Genomic DNA, 15,887 nt, shown 5'->3' on the forward strand with positions numbered 1-15,887 from the left:
CATGCTAGTAAAGTAATGCTCAAAATTCTGCAAGCCAGGCTTTAGCAATACATGAACCATGAACTTCCTGATGTTCAAGCTGGTTTTAGAAAAGGCAGAGGAACCAGAGATCAAATTGCCAACATCCGCTGGATCATGGAAAAAGCAAGAGAGTTCCAGAAAAGCATCTATTTCTGCTTTATTGAATATGCCAAAGCCTTTGACTGTGTGGATCACAATAAACTGGAAAATCCTGAAAGAGATGGGAATACCAGACCACCTGATCTGCCTCTTGAGAAATCTGTATGCAGGTCAGGAAGCAACAGTTAGAACTGGACAGGGAACAACAGACTGGTTCCAAATAGGAAAAGGAGTTTGTCAAGGCTGTATATTGTCACCCTGTTTATTTAACTTATATGCAGAGTACATCATGAGAAACGCTGGACTGGAAGAAACACAAGCTGGAATCAAGATTGCCGAGAGAAATATCAATAACCTCAGATATGCAGATGACACCACTCTTATGGCAGAAAGTGAAGAGGAACTAAAAAGCCTCTTGATGAAAGTGAAAGTGGAGAGTGAAAAAGTTGGCTTAGAGCTCAACATTCAGAAAGTGAAGATCATGGCATCCGGTCCCATCACTTCATGGGAAATAGATAGGGAAACAGTGGAAACAGTGTCAGACTTTATTTTGGGGGACTCCAAAATCACTACAGATGGTGACTGCAGCCATGAAATTAAAAGATGCTTGCTCCTTGGAAGGAAAGTTATGACCAACCTAGATAACATATTCAAAAGCAGAAACTTTACTTTGCCAACAAAGGTTCATCTAGTCAAGGCTATGGTTTTTCCTGTGGTCATGTATGGATGTGAGACTTGGAGTATGAAGAAGGCTAAGCGCCGAAGAATTGATGCTTTTGAACTGTCGTGTTGGAGAAGACTCTTGAGAGTCCCTTGGACTGCAAGGAGATCCAACCAGTCCATTCTGAAGGAGATCAGCCCTGGGATTTCTTTGGAAGGAATGATGCTAAAGCTGAAACTCCAGTACTTTGGCCACCTCATGCGAAGAGTTGACTCATTGGAAAAGACTCTGATGCTGGGAGGAATTGGGGGCAAGAGGAGAAGGGGACGACAGAGGATGAGATGGCTGGATGGCATCACTGACTCGATGGATGTGAGTCTGTGTGAACTCCGGGAGTTGGTGATGGACAGGGAGGCCTGGCGTGCTGCGATTCATGGGGTCGCAAAGAGTCAGACATGACTGAGTGACTGATCTGAATCTGAATCTGAATATAAGAAATGAGCTATTATTCAGCCTTGTAAAGGAAGAAAATTCTGACATGTGCTATAATATGTATGAACCTTGAAGACATAATGGTAAGTGAAACGATTCAGTCATAAAAGCACAAATACTGTGTGATTCCACTCATATGAGTTTACAGTAATCAAAATCATAGACATAGAAAGTAGAATGGCTGTTCCCTGGGCTGGGGGAGGAGGCAATTGGAAATTATTGCTTAATGGGTATAGAGTTTCAGTTTTGCAAGATGGAAAGACTTCTGGTGATAGTGGTGATGATTGCACAATAGTATGAGTGTACTTAATGGCATTAAACTGTACAAGTGGCTCAGATAGTAAATTTTATATTATGTGTATTTTATCACAATAAAAAAAGTGGAATAAAAGTAAAAGATGGAGAAGGTGCGTACCATAAATCATGCTGACACTAATCAAAAGAAAGCAGGCATAACTATATTAATTTCAAAACAGAGCATACATCAGAGCAAGGAAAGTTATGAGGGCTATAGAGAGGCATTTCATAATAATAATTATGTAGCATGCATTATTACATAAAATAATACTATCTCCTAGAAGATCTAATGATCTTTAATGTTCACATACCTAACAAAGTATTTGAAGCAAAAATGTATAGAACTCCAAGGAGAAACTATATATATTATTGTCAGTTCAGTTCAGTTCAGTCGCTCAGTCATGTCCGACTCTTTGTGACCGCATGAATCACAGCACACCAGGCCTCCCTGTCCATCATCAACTCCCGGAGTTCACACAGACTCACGTCCATCGAGTCAGTGATGCCATCCAGCAATCTCATCCTCTGTCGTCCCCTTCTCCTCTTGCCCCCAATCCCTCCCAGCATCAGAGTCTTTTCCAATGAGTCAACTCTTCACATGAGGTGGCCAAAGTACTGGAGTTTCAGCTTTAGCATCATTCCTTCCAAAGAAATCCCAGGGCTGATCTCCTTCAGAATGGACTGGTTGGATCTCCTTGCAGTCCAAGGGACTCTCAAGAGTCTTCTCCAACTGTAGTTGGATACTTAAAAGACTCTTCTGTCAGAAATGGATAGTACAGTAGGCAAAAAATCATTTAGAACTTCAGTGAACTCAACAGCACCATCAATCAACTGGATTAAATAGCCATCTATTGACTACTTTATCTAATAACAGCAGGCTACACATTCTTTACAAGCTCACATAGAACATTCACCAAAATATACCACATTCTAGGCTATGCAAAAACAAGCAAAGAACCTTAGCAAATTTAAAACAACCAGAACTTATACAATGTCTGCTCTGAGATCAAAATGGAATTAAGCTAGACATCAGTAGTAGAAACATAGCTGGAAAATCCCCAAATACTTGGAGGTTTAACAAGACAATTTGAAGTAACACACAAGTTAAAGAAGAAATATCAAAAGAAAAAATATATGTATTGAAGTAAATGACAGTGAAAGTACAGCTTATAAAAATTTTTGGAATGCAGTAAAAGCAATGTTTACAGAAAAAAAATTATAACATTGAATGTATATATTTAAAAAATAAGAAATATCTAAAATTAATAGTCTAAGCCTTTAGTCTATGCACTAGAAAATGAAGGGCAAATAAATCCAAAATAAACGTAAGAACAAAAAATTAAAATTAGAGCAGAAATCAATGAAATTGAAAACAGGGAATCAATAGGGAAAGTAAATGAAGCTGAAAGTTCATTCTTTGAAAAAATTAATAAGGTTGATAAGACTATAGTCAGGCTAAGTAAGAAAAAAAAGAGAGGACACAAATTACTAATATTAGAAATAAAAGAGATTGAATAGTTACAGATCTTACATACTTTAAAAGGATAAAAGAATATTATAAACAGCTCAATCACACAAATTTGCTAACCTAGTTGAAATGGACAAATACTTGAAAGACACAATTAGTCAAAGCTCACAAAAGAAGAAATAGACGTATGAATATACTTATATCTATTAAAGAAATTGAATCAACAGTTTAAAAACTTCCAAAACAGAAAGGACCAGGCACAGATGAATTCACTAGTGAATTCTATTGAAAATTCAAGTTAGAAATTACACTGCTACTGCTAAGTCACTTCAGTCGTGTCCGACTCTGTGCGACCCCATAGACGGCAGCCCACCAGGGTCCCCTATCCCTGGGATTCTCCAGGCAAGAACACTGGAGTGGGTTGCCATTTTACACTAAATCTATGCAATGTCTTTCAGAAGATAGGAGCAGAGAGAATACCTTCTAATTAATTCTACACAACTATCATTGACAGATATCAAAATGAGACAAAGTCATTACAAGAAAAGAAAAGTACATATCAATATATTTTATGAAAATAGATTCAAAAATCCTAAAATATTTTAGCAAATTGAATCAAGGTATAAAAAGAAAATTTCACCAGAATCAACTGGGTTTTACTGCAAGTGTCCAAGGCTGATTCAGTATTTAAAAATCAATTAATGTAATTCATCACATCATTAGGATAAAAAAATATAAGTATCATATCAATTGATACAGGAAAAGATACCTGACAATACCCAATACTTATTCACAATAAAAACTCATCAAACTAGGAACAGATATTTCCTCAATTTAATAAAGAATATCTACATACAAAACTATAGTTAAAATCAAGCTTAATGATGAGAAACCTGAAGCCTTCTCACATAGGTGTAGAACAAGACATGGATGTTCCTTCTCACCATTTCTTTTTAAAATAGTATTGGAAAAGAAAGTGCTAGTTGCTCAGCCGTGTCCCACTCTTTGCAACACCATGGACTATAGCCCACTAGGCCCTCTGTCCATGGAATTCTCCAGGCAAGAATATTACAGTGGGTTGCCATCTCCTGCTCTAGGAGCTCTCGTGACCCACAGATTGAACACTGGTCTCTTGCATCTCCTGCATGGCAGGCAGATTCTTTACTGTCTGAGCCACCAGAGAAGACCCATTTGTGTAGTATTGGAAGTCCTAGCTAAAGTGATAAGACAAGAAAAGGAAATTTAAGACATTATTGATTCAGTTCAGTTATTTCAGTCTCTCAGTTGTGTCTGACTCTTTGTGACCCCATGGACTCCAGAAGACCAGGCCTCCCTGTCCATCACCAACTCCCAGAGTTTACTCAAACTCCTGTCAATTGAGTCGGTGATGCCATCCAACAATCTCATCCTCTGTTGTCCCCTTCTCCCCTCATCTTCAATCTTTCCCAGCATCAGGGTCTTTTCCAGTGAGTCAGTTCTTCACATCAGGTGGCCAAAGTATTGGAGTTTCAATGTCAGCATCAGTCCTTCCAATGAATATTCAGGACTGATTTCCTTTAGGATGGATTGGTTGGATTTCCTTGCAGTATTGCATTATTGATTGGGAAAGAAGAAATAGAACCGTTTTTGTTTGCAGGTGATGTCATCATTTACATAGAAATACAAAAGAATCAATTAAAAAAACTTTGGAATCTAATAATCAGATGTGACAAGATTGCAGGATATAAGGAAATATACAAGTCAGTTGCTTTCCCGTATATTAAGTTGGCCAAAAGAGATGTTAATTTTTTTCCCATAAGAGGCTCTAGTAGTACATAGTTGTCTTTCAGTTCAGTTCAGTCACTCAATTGTGTCTGACTCTTTGTGACCCAATGAACCACAGCATGCCAGGCCTCCCTGTCCATCACGAACTCCCAGAGTTCACCCAAACGCATGTGCATTGTGTCAGTGATGCCATCCAATCATCTCATCCTCTGTTGTCCCCTTCTTCTCCTGCCCTCATTCTTTCCAAGTATGAGAGTCTTTTCCAGTGAGTCAGCTCTTTGCATCAGGTGGCCAAAGTATTGGAGTTTCAGCTTCAACATCAATCCTTCCAATGAACACCCAGGACTGATCTCCTTCAGGACGGACTGTTTGGATCTTCTTGCAGTACAAGAGACTCTCAAGAGTCTTCTCCAACACCACAGTTCAAAAGCATCAATTCTTTGGCTCTCAGCTTTCTTTATAATCCAACTCTCACATCCATACACAATAACTGGAAAAACCATAGCCTTGACTAGACGGATCTTTGTGAACAAAGTAATGTCTCTGCTTTTTAATATGCTATCTAGGTTGGTCATAACTTTCCTTCCAAGCAGCAGGTGTCTTTTAATTTCATGGCAAAGTAATGTCTCTGCTTTTGAATATGCTGTCTAGGTTGGTCATAACTTTCCTTCCAAGAAGCAAGCATTTTTTAATTTCATGGCTACAATCACCATCCACAGTGATTTTGGATGTATTTAACTTCAATCAAAAATTTTTTGTTAGATTGTCTTGTGACAGCTACAATATCGATATTAATTTTAAAAATTTTATCAAAAATTAGGAATTTTTTTCTGCTATTGTTTTTCAGTTGCTAAGTTGTGTCTGACTATTCAAAACCCCATGAACTGCAGTACACCTGGCCTCTCTGTGTTTTACTACCTCCCAGTGTCTGCTCATATTCATGTCAATTGAGTTGGTGATGCTATCTAATCATCTCATCCTCTCCTGCCCTCTTCTCCTTTTGCCTTCAATCCTTCCCAGTATCAGGGTCTTTTGTGATGAGTTAGCTCTTCTTATCAAGTGGCCAAAGTATTGGAGCTTCAACTTCAACATCAGTCCTTCCACTTAATATTCAGGTTTGATTTCCTTTACAATTGACTACTTTGATCTCCTTACAGTCCAAGGGATTCTCAAGAGTCTTCTCCAGCACCACTATTTGAAAGAATCAGTTCTTTTTGGTCCAACTCTCACATCCATATATGACTACTGGAAAAACCGTAGCTTTGACTACACACACCTTTGCTGGCAAAGTGATGTCTCTGCTTTTCAATACATTGTCTAGGTTGGTCATAGCTTTCCTTCCAAGGAGCAAGAGTTTTTTAATTTCATAGCTACAGTCACCATCTGCAGTGGACTGCAGTGACTTTGGAGCCCAGAAAAATAAAGTCTGTCAACTGCTTCTGCTTTTTCCCCTTCTGTTTTCCATAAAGTAATGGGACCACATGATCTTAAGTTTTTTGAATATTGAATTTTAAGCCAACTTTTCCACTCTCCTCTTTCACCCTCATCAAGAGGCATTTTCATCAAGTGAAAAGTTCCTCTTCATTTTCTGTCATTAGAGTGGTATCATCTGCAAATATAAGGCTGTTGGTATTTCTCCCAGCAATCTCAATTCCAGGTTGTGATTCATCCATGCCAGGATTTTGCATGATGTATTCTGCATATAAATTAAATAAGTAGGGTGACAATATATAGCTTTGATGTTCTTCTTTCAAAATTTTGAACCAATCTGTTGTTCCATGTAAGGTTCTAATTGTTGCTTCTTGACCCACATACAGATTTCTCAGGAGACAGGTAAGGTGGTCTGGTATTCCCATCTCTTTAAGATTTTCAACAGTTTGTTGTGATCCACACAGTCAAAGGCTTTAGCATAGTCAATGAAGCAGAAGCAGACATTTTTTTCTGGAATTCTCTAGCTTTTTCTATGATCCATTGAATGTTGGCAATTTAATCTCTGGTTCCTCTGCCTCTTCTAAACCCCACTTGTATATCTGGAAGTTATTGGTTCATATACTGCTGAAGCTTAGCTTGAAGGACTTCAAATATAGCTTTACAACTGTGAGAAATGAGTGCCATGGTAAGATAGTTTGTACATTATTTGGCACTACTTTTATTTGAGATTGAAATGAAAACTGACCTTTTCCAGTCCTGTGGCCACTTTGAGTTTTCCAAATTTGCTGGCATATTGAGTGCAGCACTTTAACAGCATAATCTTTTAGGATTTTAAGCTCAGCTGGAATTCCTTCACCTCCACTAGCCGTGTTTGTAGTGATGCTTCCTAAGCAGACATCACACTCTAGGATATCTGGCTTTAGGTAAGTGATCACACCATCGTGGTTATCTCTGTAATTAAAACCTTGTTTGTATAGTTCTTCTGTATGTTCTTGCCACCTCTTTTTCATTGCTTCTGTTAGGTCCTTGCTGTTTATATCCTTTATTGTGCTAACCCTTGCATGAAATATTCCCTTGTTCAGTTTAGTTCAGTCGCTCAGTCATGTCTGACTCTTTGTGAACCCGTGGGCTGCAGCGCGCCAGGCCTCCCTGTCCACCAACTCCCGGAGTCTACCCAAACCCATGTCCATTGAGTCTGTGATGGCATCCAACCATCTCATCCTCTTTCATCCCCTTCTCCTCCTGCCCTCATTCTTTCCCAGCATCAGGGTCTTTTCCGATGAGTCAGCTCTTCACATCAGGGTGGCCAAAGTATTGGAGTTGCAGCTTCAGCATCAGTCCTATCAATGAACACCCAGGACTGATCTCCTTTAGGATGACTGTTTGGACCTTCTTGCAGTACAAGGGACTCTCAAGTCTTCTCCAACACCACAGTTCAAAAGCATCAATTCTTCAGTGCTCATCTTTCTTTATAGTCCAACTCTGACATCCATACATGACCACTGGAAAAACCATAGCCTTGGCTAGACAGACCTTTGTGGACAAAGTAATGTCTCTGTTTTTAAAAATGCTATCTAGGTTGGTCATAACTTTCCTTCCAAGGAACAAGTGTCTTTTAATTTCATGGCTGCAATCACCATCTGCAGTGATTTTTGGACCCCAGAAAAATAAAGTCAGCCACTCTTTCCACTGTTTCCCCATCTATTTCCCATGAAGTGATGGGACCAGATGCCATGATCTTAGTTTTCCAAATGTTGAGTTTTAAGCCAACTTTTTCACTCTCCTCTTTCACTTTCATCAAGAGGCTTTTTAGTTCTGCTTCACTTTCTTCCATAAGGGTGGTGTCATCTGCATATCTGCGGAGAAGGCAATGGTACCCCACTCCAGTGCTCTTGCCTGGAAAATCCCATGGATGGAGGAGCCTGATGGGCTGCAGTCCATGGGGTTGCTAAGAGTCAGACACAACTGAGCAACTTCACTTTCACTTCTCACTTTCAAGCATTGGAGAAGGAAATGGCAACCCACTCCAGTGTTCTTGCCTGGAGAATCCCAGGGACGGGGGAGCCTGGTGGGCTATCATCTCTGGGGTCACACAGAGTCGGACACAACTGAAGCAACTTAGCAGCAGCAGCAGCAGTATCTGCATATCTGAGGTTATTGATATTTTTCCCAGCAATCTTGATTCCAGCTTGTGCTTCCTCCAGCCCAGCGTTTCTCATGAAATGCTGCATATAAGTTAAATAAGCAGGGTGACAATATTCAGCCTTGACATACTCCTTTTCCTATTTTAGAAAAGGCAGAGGAACAGAAAGGCATGGAACCAGTCTGTAGTTCCATGTCCAGTTCTGACTGTTGCTTCCTGACCTGCATATAGGTTTCTCAAGAGGCAGGTCAGATGGTCTGGTATTCCTATCTCTTTCAGAAATTTTCCAGTTTATTGCTATCTACACAGTCAAAGGCTTTGGCATAGTCAATAAAGCAGAAATAGATGTTTTTCTGGAACTCTCTTGCTTTTTCCATGATCCAGCAGATGTTGGCAATTTGATCTCTTGTTCCTCTGCCTTTTCTAAAACCAGCTTGAACATCTGGAAGTTCACGTATTGCTGACGCCCGGCTTGGAGAATTTTGAGCATTACTTTACTAGCACGTGAGATGAGTGCAATTGTGCGGTAGTTTGAGCATTCTGTGGCATTGCCTTTCTTTGGGATTGGGATGAAAACTGACCTTTTCCAGTCCTGTGGCCACTGCTGAGTATTCCTCTGATATCTCAAATTTTCTTAAAGAGTTATCTAGTCTTTCCCATTTTATTGTGTCCCTTGACTTCTTTACACTGTTCATTTAACAAGTCTCTTATCTTTCCTTACTATTTTTTGGAACTCAGTATTTAGTTACAAGTATCTTTCCCTTTCTCCCTTGCTTTTTACTTCTCTTCTTTCCTCAGCTCTATGTCATGCCTCCTCAGATAACCAATTTTCTTTCTTACATTTCTTTTCATTTGTGTTGGCTTTGATCACCACCTCCTTTACAGTGTTACAAACCTCTGTTCATAGAGCTTCACATACTCTCTCTACCTTTGAATCTATTCGTCACTTCCACTGTATAATCATGAGGGATTTTATTTAGGTCATACTTAAATGGGCTAGTGTTTTTCCCTAGTTTCTTCAATTTAAGCCTGAATTTTACAATTAGGAGCTGATTATCTGAATCACAGTCAGCTCCAGGTCTTGTTTTTGCTAACTGTATAGAGCTTCCATCTTTTGCTGCAAAGAATATAATCAATCTGATTTTGGTATTGACCATTTGGTGATGTCCATGTGTAGAGCCATCTCTTCATTGTTGGAAAAGGGTGTTTGCTATGACATGTGAGAAGGAAATGACAACCCACTCCAGTGTTCTTGCCTGGAGAATCCCAGGGATGGGGGAGCCTGGTGAGCTGCCGTCTATGGGGTCGCACAGAGTCAGACACGACTGAAGCGACTTAGCAGCAGCAGCAGCAGTGTGTTCTTTTGATGAAACTCTCTTATGGTTTGCCCTGCTTCATTTTGCACTCCAATGCCAAACTTGCCTGCTACTCCAGGTGTCTGTTGACTTACCACTTTTGTATTCCAATCCCCTATGATGAAAAGGGGATCCAATCCTGTTTGTATTCCAACCCCTTATATTAAAAAGCAGAGACATTACTTTGTCAACATAGGTCCATCCAGTCAAGGTTATGGTTTTTCCAGTTGTCTATGTATGGATATGAGAGTTGGACTATGAAGAAAGCTGAGCACTGAAGAACTGATGCTTTTGAACTGTGGTGTTGAAAAAGACTCTTGAGAGTTTCTTGGACTGCAGGGAGATCAAACCAGTCAATCCTAAAGGAAATTAGTCTGGAATATACATTGGAAGGACTGATACTGAAGCTAAAACTCCAATACTTTGGCCACATGATTCAAAGAGCTGAATCATTGAAAAAGACCCTGATGCTGGAAAGATTGAAAGTAGGAGGAGAAGGGGGTGACAGAAGATGAGATTGTTGGATGGCACCACTGACTCAATGCACATGAGTTTGAGCAAGCTCCAGGAGCTGGTGATGGACAGGGAAGCCTAGAATGCTGCAGTCCATGGGGTCGCAAAGAGTTGGACATGACTGAGCGACTGAGCTGAACTGACTGATGATGAAAAGGGGATTTTATTTTTGGTGTTAGTTCTAAAAGGTCTTAGGACTTCATAGAGTCATTCGACTCCAGCTTCTTCCTCATCAGTGGTTGGGGCATAGACTTGTATTACTGTGATACTGAATGGTTTACCTTGGAAATGAACCAAAGTCATTCTGTCATTTTTGAGGTTGTACCCAAGTACTGCATTTCAGACTCTTTTGTTGACTCTCAGGACTCTATTTCTTCTGAGGGATTCTTGCCCATAGTAGCATATAAAGGTCTGTCCATTTTAGTTCACTGATTCCTGAGATGTTGATGTGCACTCTTGCCATCTCTTGCTTGACCACATCCAATTTATCTTGATTCATGGACCTAACATTCCAGGTTCCTATGCAATAGCGTTATTTACAGCATTGGGCTTTACTTTCACTACCAGACACATCCACAACTCAGCATCATTTCTGCTGTGGCCCAGCCACTTCATGCTTTCCGGAGCTGTTAATAATTCCCCTCCACTCTTCCCCAGTAGCATTTGGACACCTTCTGACCAGAGGTTCATCTTCCAGGGTCATATCTTTTTGCTTTTTCATACTGTTCATGGGGTTCTAGAAGCAAGTGTACTGGAGTGGTTTGCCATTCCCTTCTCCAGTGGGTCATGTTTTGTCAGAACTCTCGACTATGACCCATCTGTCTTGGGTGGTACACAAGACCCTGTGATCCACGAAGAGGGAGTTTTTGTGCAGCCACTTTAATACTGAAGATTGAAGAAAACTATAATATTTTTGCCATATTATGGTTTATTATTTCAAGAAATGTAAAAATGCAAACTGAAACACCAAAAAATTTTATGTAGTGTATAAAGATGGTGCTATGACTGATTGAACATGTCAAGAGTGGTTTGTGAAGTTTCATGCTGGTGATTTCTCACTGGACAATGTTCCATGGTCAAATAGACCAATTGAAGCTAATAGCGATCTAATCAAGACATTAAGTGATAACAATCAGTTGGAAGATAGCTGACATACTCAAAATATCTAAATCAAGAGCTGAAATTAGCCCCATGTTTGGGCTCCACATAAGTTAAGCAAAAATAATGGTCTTCACTGTATGTGATTCTCTACTTAAATGTAATGAAAGCATTCTATTTTTAAAACAAATTGTGATGGAGGATGAAAAGTGGACACTGTACAATAACATGGAATGAAAGAGACCATGGGGCAAGCAAAATGAACCACCACCAGCAACTCCACCAAAGGCTGGCTTTCATTCAAAGAAGGTGATGTTGTTTATATGCTGGAATTGGAAAGGAGTCCTCTGGGAACCAAAGGGTTAGTTCCAAGTACTGTTCCCATTAGACCAACTGAAGCCAGCACTTGACAAAAAGCATCCAGAATTAGTCAACAGCAAATGGATAATCTTCCATTAGGAGACTGCAAGACCGTGTGTTTCTTTGATGACCAGGCAAAAGCTGTTATAGCTTGGCTGGGAAGTTCTGATTCATGCACTGTATTCTCCAGTCATTGCACCTTCAGATGTCCATTTATTTCAGTATTTACAAAATTCCCTCAATGGAAAAACATTTAATTCCCTGGAACATTGTAAGAGAGACTGGGAACAGTTCTTTGCTCAAAAAAATAAAATGTTTTGGGAAGACGTAATCATGAATTGTCTGAAAAATGGCAGAAGGTAGTGGAACAGAGCAGTCATAAAGTTCTTCAATAAAGTTTTTGGTGAATATGAATATGAAAATTGTGTCTTTTATTTTTACTTAAAAAACCAAAGAAGCTTTCTGGCCAAATCTATACCCTATATAAGCTTTCCAGGTGGTGCAGTGGTAAAGTATATGCCTGCCAATGCAGAAGACATAAGAGAAGTGGGTTCGGAAGATCCCTTGGAGGAGGAAATGTCATCCCACTCCAGAATTCTTGCTGGAAGATTCCCATGGACTGAGGAGCCTGATGGGCTACAGTCTATGGGGTCACAAAGAATCAGACATAACTGAGCGTTGAGCAGCAGCAGCATACCAGCAGTGAATAAGTAAAATTTGAAGTTAAAAACCCCATCCCCGTTAGCAGTTGCTTTTTATGCCTTTATCCTGCTTCCTCTTTGGCAACCACTAGTTCAGTTTCTGTAAATACAGATTGCTAATTCTGGGCATTTCTTTAAATGAAATTATCCAATATGTGGTGTTTTTTTGACTTGACTCACTTAGCATAATGTTTTCAAGGCTCATTCATGTTGCAACATATATCAATACTTTATTTCTTTTTTATTTTAAATAATACTCCAATATTTGGATATACCATATTTTGTTTATGTTTTCATATGTTGATGGACATTTGGGTTGTCTCCACTTCTTTGGTTACTATGAATAATGCTGTTACAAACATTCACATATAAGTTTTTGTGTAGACATATGTTTCCATTTTTCTTGAATATGTACCTAAAGGTGAAATAATTGGATCATCTGTTAACTCCATGTTTATCTTTTTGAGGAACTACCAAACTGTTTTCCAAAGCACCTGCACATTTTACATCCGTATAGCAATGTGTGAGTTTCCCAGTTTCTCCACTCTTATCTGTCATTTTGGTCATTGTCATGTAGTTTGTAAAGTGATATCTCATTGTGATTTTGTGTATTTCCCTAATGACTAACATTGTTGAACATCATTTCATGTGCTTAGTGAGGATTTATCTTTATTTATCTTTCTTGTTTATTCAATTATTTAGCCAGTCTTTAAATCGAGTTATTTCTCTTTTTATTTTTGAGTTGTAAGAGTTCTTTGTATATTCTGGACACTAGTCTTTTATCAGGTATTTGCTTTGCAAATATTTTCTCTCATTCTGTGAGTTGCTTTCTTAATTTAATAAAAAAAAAAAAAAACTGACATGAGTTACTTGAATTATCATCAAAATCTTATTTCATCTTAAGGGGAGAAAAAGATACAGAAAGCCAGAAAAGAGAAAATATATGAGCACCTACTATGTTCCAAAACTTTTATATATGTTATCTCATTTGATCTTCACAAAATATATTCAAAGCAGCCTCTTTTATCCTTATTTCACAGATAAGGAAACGGAGGCTCAAAAAGATTAAATAACATTCCAAACTCACTTGAGTTCACAAAGAGCAATGCAGAGGTATAATTGCATGTTTATCAGTAACTCTAAGTCTTGTGCTAGTTCTAGTCTACCTGATCATCATCTAAATTAAAAAATTTCTAAACTTAATCAGAAAAAAATTATTCAGATGATTACCATTTGCCCTTAATGAGAAAATTTTGTGCAATGCTTCAACTATTTCCAGTGAAAGCTTCAGTATTAACATTCGTATGCGTTCACTTGACATCCCCTAGACACAGAGTCACAAATCTACAGTCTTGTACTGAAGTCAGCCTTTGCATTTGCATCTTATACTCCAAAGTGAGATAGAAGAGAAAGATTTGTTGATTAGAACTGTGTCCCTACAGAGTATTGCATTAAAATATGTATCTGATTTAGTCTTTTGCCACTTGCTTTATTTGTACATGATCTGTGATATTATGGGTAAATGGATAGATTGATGTCCATAAAGATGATAGGATTCAAACCTATATCCATGTGATTGCAACATTGATGGATTTTTCTTCCTTTCCATTCCTTTACACCAGTGAACAATTACTTTGTTCAACACAATTTACTTATTGTCCCTGTGTTCCATGTAATCCACATGACTTGTTGAAAAATGAGTAAAAGCAATCAAGCAAAATATTGTGCTTTTCCCAAAAGACAAGCAAATAAAAGGTGTGACTGACTTGTTTTTCTTGGTTTTGTTTTTATTTCTAAACTACTTTTTACAGACTGTTGTGGTCTCCACTCCTTTATGCATATATGTGTTCATCTTGAGCCTTAGTATTTGATGACTTTTTAAAAAATTAATGAAATGACTAAGCATCCATATCAAACATTTTCTCTAGTTCTATAAGTTTTGTTTTGTCTCTTACTTCCTTTTGGAACTAGTTTGGAGATTCCCTTAAGTAATATCAAATAAACTCTGATAATAATAGCTTCCAGATATGAAGCACTTATCTGTTGGGTGGTTATCATAATTTATCTCTAATTCCTACTTCAGGTTTGTGTTATTGTTCCCATTAAGACTTTTAGAAATTTCATGACCTAACCAAGGCCATGAGGTAGCAAGTGCTAAATTCTGATCTAGACACATCCAGCTCCAAAGCCCATGAACTATGTTCTATAACGTAACACAGTTTCCTTTGGGGGCCTAGATTTTATCCCAAGGCCTAACAGAGGGCAGGTGACAACCATAGAAATATGGCTTATGCAAAACTTCCAAGTCATCTCCTGCTATTGTCATTATCTACTGAAACAAGTACCACCTTTTTAAAAATAAATTATTTTATTTATTATTGTCATTAGAGCTGCACAATCAAAGTTGTCTTTTCACTGTCTGTGTTTTGTTAACATGAAATTAAACAGCAATTATAAGCAAAAGTTGGTTGCCTTGAGAACAATAATTGTATATTCAGTTTAACATAAACAAAATAATATTTGTCTTATGCAATTACATTATAAAAATTTTTAATTTCCAAAAGTGAAAATGATGTGTTCTGTTTGAGCTCAAAGAGGGAATGTTTCAGTGCAACATCACTCCTTAAGAAAAAGAGAAGTGATCTGGGATGTTTCTCCACTGCAACACCTGTTATAGGCAGTGGTTTGATAATTAGGTACAAAAATTATATCAAAATCTTTTACAGTGTTGATTTATTTTATTAGGATCAAAGCAACTTAGATTTTATAGACACGTGGGATGTGCATAAAAAGTAATCTTTGCATTCAAGGAGTAATTTCAATTGAAATTTAATTCAGTTAAAAGAAAAGATAGGCAATGATTTTTGTGCACCAGTCTCTCTGGGCCTCTGCACTCTCATCTGCAAAATGAAGGGATTAGACTAAATAGTATCTAAGATAGATACATGAAAAAGAGAAAATCTATCACCAAGTCATGCCCTACTCTTTGCAACCCCATCAACAACAGTCCACCAAGGTTCTCTGTCCATGGGATTTCCCAGGCAAGAATACTGGAGTGGGTTGCCATTTCCTTCTCCTGGTGCTCTTCCCAATCCAGGGACTGAACTCACGTCTCCTGCTTGGCAGGTAAATTCTTTACAACTGAGCTACCAGGGAAGCCCCAGGTTAGACATAAACTCAAAAATTATGTGATCCCATTCAAATAAACCTATGAATGGGTTAGTAGAAAGGGGAGACCTGGTCAGGGACTGTTTGCAATACAATATTCTACCTATAACAAATCCTATAAGAGGAGGTATCCTGAAAAATAAAGAAAGACATAGTTTAGCAAAGTAAGAGAGACACCTGTACTGCACATGAACAGACTGTGAAAGATGAAGGGTGTGAGGCTGAAGTTGACTGGGGGAGGGTGTGGGGGGGCTGATGAGGAGAATGCATCTGTTTGCAAAATACACAACAATTTTAAAGATCATTTACAGGATAT

Source organism: Bos taurus, chromosome 6 (assembly GCF_002263795.3).
Source record: "Bos taurus isolate L1 Dominette 01449 registration number 42190680 breed Hereford chromosome 6, ARS-UCD2.0, whole genome shotgun sequence".
NCBI lineage: Eukaryota > Metazoa > Chordata > Mammalia > Artiodactyla > Bovidae > Bos > Bos taurus.